This window comes from Sinocyclocheilus rhinocerous, unplaced genomic scaffold, assembly GCF_001515625.1.
Source record: "Sinocyclocheilus rhinocerous isolate Xijiao unplaced genomic scaffold, SAMN03320098_v1.1 scaffold1648, whole genome shotgun sequence".
Lineage (NCBI taxonomy): Eukaryota > Metazoa > Chordata > Actinopteri > Cypriniformes > Cyprinidae > Sinocyclocheilus > Sinocyclocheilus rhinocerous.
In genome coordinates, this window is record NW_015647958.1 from 734687 (window position 1) to 740167 (window position 5481).

General features: G+C 34.2%; 1 pseudogene; it reads right to left on the bottom strand.

Moving 5' to 3' along the window:
- LOC107709465 (transmembrane anterior posterior transformation protein 1 homolog) overlaps nucleotides 1-5481 on the bottom strand; it is a 21140-nt pseudogene that overhangs the window by 13946 nt on the left and 1713 nt on the right.

Below are 5481 nucleotides of genomic sequence, written 5' to 3' on the forward strand. Positions count from 1 at the left end.
TTGTCTATGACCAAAAATGTAAGAAGATATGTTTTCAGTGGACTTTTAAAATTTGCTTTGCTTTTTTTTTCTTTTGATTTAGTCGAGTTGGTTTTGCATCAAACACAATGTGATTTTCGGCAATCGAGATCAGACAGCAACAGCACATTTTTCCGCTTGGGCGAGCGCTTTGTGGACAGCTTACCTCGCACATTACATCTGCCACAGACCAGCAAATCACTGAGAACGCGCTATAATCCTGATGAGTCAAAGCAACAGAGCGGAGGCGAGAAAGCTGCGGAGAATCCGCTCGCCCGGAAGCAACCGCAACTGGTAGATTTAAAGAAAATTACTGCCGTTTGGCAAATAAATCATTGTACGTACTTATTCCTAACTCTTTAATATAGAGAAAAAAAAACATACATCAATATAAACCCCACAAAAGGAGGCATGAAAGTGTGTTCCTTCATTTAAGGCAATATACAGCAACTAAGATTAAGAAATTAAGGTCATTTGTAGTGTATTTAATTTAATTTAACCAAATAAATTAACCAAAGCCATTAATGTTACTGTCAAGGTAGTTTGCTTGTACTCACATTATTAGACATCATAATGGTGAGCAGTGACTTGTTGTGTGAATTGAAAGCCACGTTCAGAGTGGTGGCCTGGACCATAATCAGAATGGCATGTAGAACTGGATTATTAATTAAGGAAAGTTATAACCCATGACTGATTGTAATACATCAAATATGACACAACACTTGAATTTAAATTAAATAATAAAACAATTAATAAATACAACTGAGCAGTTTCAGTGTAGTTAAATAGATTTCATGCAGAGCTTGAAGCTGTAGAGTTTAAGTAACACAATCTTTAGTTTTGTATTTATTAGTGTATTAATTTTACTCACACATTATATTAAATATATGCAAAAATATTATAAATTAATTATCATTTTATTTCTTTAAATTCTTAGTTTGAATATTTAATTATTCAAATCTATATAAAATGATCTTTATTTACATCTAAATATGACTATTTGGCATTTGAAACAAAGCAAGTGTGAAGGATACAGACGTAGAGAACAGCCATGAAGAAGTGTGGGATGACTCCTATATGAGCTCTTTTTCTCTCTTTAGGTTCAGTGGCAGTCCAGTACAAAGCATCCAGAATATCCTGACCGAAAGATGAAAACAAGCGATCTGCCACCTAGAGGAGAAACAGAGAGTGTTCATTCAACTACTGCTAATATAAAAGCAATAAATGTGAGTGTTGTGATACTGTACCTCCAGCATGTTGTAGATGATGTAGAGTTTTATGACAGACTGACCCCGGATCAGGTGGTACATCATGGAGTAATCCACATAATGCATCATGAAATAACACAGAACTATGATGAAACCCTTCAGAACATCACACACCTGAGCAGGCTGCAAGATACGAGATCCACTGCACAAACACACACGCACATAAACGAGAAAAAACTTCTTCAGGTTAAATTGGCTCCACAGACATTACACAATGGAAGGATAACTGATTATAATCACAAAGCAGCTCTTCTATTAGTTAGATCTTCTTCCACACACAGCCACTGGGTTAGTGGTCTTGCGTCACACACTCAGTGGTGCATGCATCATGCTAAACTCATGACTTGTGCTAGGGAAAGATCAGCAGTGTAAATGAACCCAAACACATACACAGCATTAAAATATTTAATATATTTTAACTAAAACAGTTAATTTATTCTAAACTGTTATAATAATTTTATGTAAGTAAATTAAATATAATTAAAATACAGTATTTACAAAGTGTAATTATTTTCTCTAACAACAATTCCATTACAAGCTTTACTAAATGATAAAGTAATAAATATGAAACAATTCATGATTGAGTGTTTTGGTATGACACATAATTATTTACATAAATATGCTGAAATCACAAAATGCCATTAGAAAGTCCAAGAGCAGCAATCCATTGTTTTGGATTACTGACAAGAACAATATAACAAGCTTTACATTCACAGGCTCAAGAACTGGATTTAGACAGCTATTTGCACTGAAATAGCTGTCAAAAAAATGCTGATTTAATTATGTCGAAGTGCCTGGCAGGTAGAGCATATGCACTGGTATTTTTGTATAAATGACCTGAGCTCTTTAAAAATAAATAAATAAATAAAAATACTATGTTACAAAACATTTCTATTTTAAACAAATGCTGTACTTCTGAATGTTCTATTGTCATGGTTTCCACAAAAATAAATTGGCAGAACTATTGATAATAAGAAATGTTTCTTGAGCACCAAATCTTTAGAGCATTAGAACGGCTTTATATTTCAAAAAATAAGAAAGTATTCTTTTTAATGTTTTGAAATACAAAAATTATATTAGTTTGTAGTTTAGCATTCTGTTTTTACTGTTTGTTTGTTTTTTGATCAAATAAATGCAGCCTTGGCGAGCATGAGAGCACCTTTTTAAGGAAAAATCTAAAATCTTATTGACCCCAAACTTTTGAATGACAGTGTATTTTAATATACTACTATTAAGTGCTTGTTACTAAACAAAATGCAATCAGTGTTAGTATTTACACTGGGGTGCTAACAGTATGTGCAACTATTTACTCTAACTGTAAACAGAATCTACATTCCTTTAAACATAATTGGCTTCTGCCAATTATATTTTGTACAAGAAATGACGCATAATTCATTAGGTACTGTAATGCATGCACTGAATGCAATTTACTGAAGTTTCATTATCAGATGCTATTTACGATATACTGCATTATTATTATATTACATTAAGTATTGTTTCTCCTCCTATCACAGCATTCACTTGTTGAACATGACCACACTGCCATCCTGTGACCGATCATGCAAGTACACCCTGAACACTGAAAGAAGAACAGGAGAATTCTGGGAATGATCTCAGATGATTTTAGTAGTCCAGGGTGAAATCAAAGCACAACAGTGCAAAATTAGACCGCTATGGCAACTGAAGCCTAGTGTGTGTGTGTGTGTTTGAACACAGCCACTGCAATCATACCAGCACGGGTGTGTGTGCTTAAAGCAGCTGCAGTCGTTTTTTTCTGCATACCTGCTCTTTTTGCAGTAGGGGCATATACTAGCCCTGCAGGCAGAAGAATATACAGTGAACAGCAGCTTTATGCACAATCATTTTGGGCTTAAGGGTGTGTGGGTATTTGTATGTAATAACACTGAAAGAAAAAGTTGGACAGCTCAGATGTTTCAACCTGTTAGATTATCAGAATATTATGAAAGTACTACTTTTGGGAATATTCCACCACGCATATCCTGAGAACAGCGTGTGTATTACCTGAGGCCGCAGCAGGGCAGTGTCAGCAGTCTGATCAGGGCCAGCAGCACTCTGAGGGGCAGCAGAGTGAACACGTACAGAAACACATCCAGACACAGGAAAAACCCAAACATCATCAGCTACAGAGAGAAAAAGAGAGACCAGTGATATCCTGGATGTGGTATGTGGTACAACTTACTTCAATTTTACAAAAAAAGGACCATTAAGTTGAATAAAAGTAGTAGATAAAACTTGCCATTGGTAACTTAACAGTTGCTGGTAGCCATTAACTTATATAGTACTTTTTTTTTATTCCATATTATGCCAGTCAATGGCTACCAGCAACTGTTTGGTTACCAACATTCTTCAAAATATCTTATTTTATGTTTAACAGAAGAAAGAAATTCATAGGTTTGGGACAATTGGGTATTATTATTGGATGAACTATCCATTTAAGAACCCTGACACACATACATACATGTATCATTATTTTTGCATTTCTGTTTGGTGGCAGATAAATCAAACATCAGGTTTAATGCACAGAGTAATAAAGGATACTGTACAGAAGAGATGAGTGCATGTAAGCGTGTATGGACTATGCATTTGTGTTTGGTACCTTCTCCAGTTCTTTTGGAATACGCAGGCAGGTATAGACCCTCTCTCTCCGCTCAGTGTATTTGGCCTCATTGTGCTCCAGAAAATATCCTCTAGTCAACTCAGCCCTAATAAACCTCACAAGAGAGAGATCTGCACACAAATAAACACACACATGAATGTGTAGTCCAACACAATGAAACCATTTTACTCATTATTTAGCACTATCCTGTAAACACAGACATGTAAAGGATGGAAGCTCAAAACCTGCGTGTGTGAAAAAAGAGGTTGAATAAACGAGTGTACCAGCATTAACTGCTGTTCATTTCTTTCATATGCACACAGCAAATAAACATGTACCATTATAAAATACAGAGAGTTACAGGGGTAACCTAAAGTGGGTTTCAGAAGTCTCCTCTTGTGAAAATGCTGTAATAGATACTTATTTAGGATTTTAGAATTTCGTTTTCCAATATAAGATACTTTAAATTTGAGATAATTTGCTCATTAAAACAAGCAAATTAGCAAAATACTTTGAACTGTGCTCTATTTTAAAACTTTGCCTGTTTTAATTTGAATGTTTATTTAGTACTCATGATGTTTTTATTGTACCAGCAAAATAATTAAGTGTTTTAAACGACATTTGTCTTTTACAATCTGCAATAATGTAGAAAGGTCAAAACAAAGCAAAACGGAAAATAAAATGGGTGTTCATTTAAATAATTCATCATTCTTTATTTTACGTTTTTAAAACTTTAAACTTTGTTTAAAGATAAAACTTCAATGCCAGATTTTCTAGATCATTGTACAAACAAACCTAAGAACTAATTTAAGCAATCTTCTCACAAAGGCCCAATAAGCAAATTTTCTTTGCATTATGTTTATAATATTAAAGCAGTAAAAGCTTTGACTAGGAACACAGTTGACACAGCTGTTATGTGATAGTACACACTGGTAACACACTTGATTTACAGCAGAGCAGATCAGTGACATAAATGTTCTATTTAAGCAGAACAGAAAGTACTGGACTGTTTTTAGGGCATGTTTATGTTGACCTAAGGCCAAATGTGTTGTGATAAGGGCAAGACAGATGAACAGCACACATTGTGAATGAGTTCTGTGGCCAACACACACACATTACTTTCTATTTATAACAGTAATAGAGAAGGATAAACTTGAGGATGAACACACTAAATGGGAAAACAAACACAGAGATTGGACAGAAAGAGCGAGAGAGCTAAAGAGATAACAGCTCCTCTTGTGTATGTAAGTGTCTTATGACTGGGTTGTATGACAAAGCGACTAAATGTATCATCCAAAGAACATGTCTTCATGACAACCTCTAAAAGCTTGTGACAAGAAGACCTTAGCAAAAGTCAAAAGAACAGAGAAAAGAGGCCCTCGGTTTCATATATGATGTGTATTTAAAATGAGGTAGCTTGGATAAACTGACAGCCAAAACCCATTTTTTGGGAAAAATTTTTTAAAATTATATAAAACATAAAATATAATAATAATAATAATAATACTTACTTGAAGTATATATTTTTTTATTATATTTTATGTTTTATATTATTTTTTTTTGGCTGTCAGTTTATCC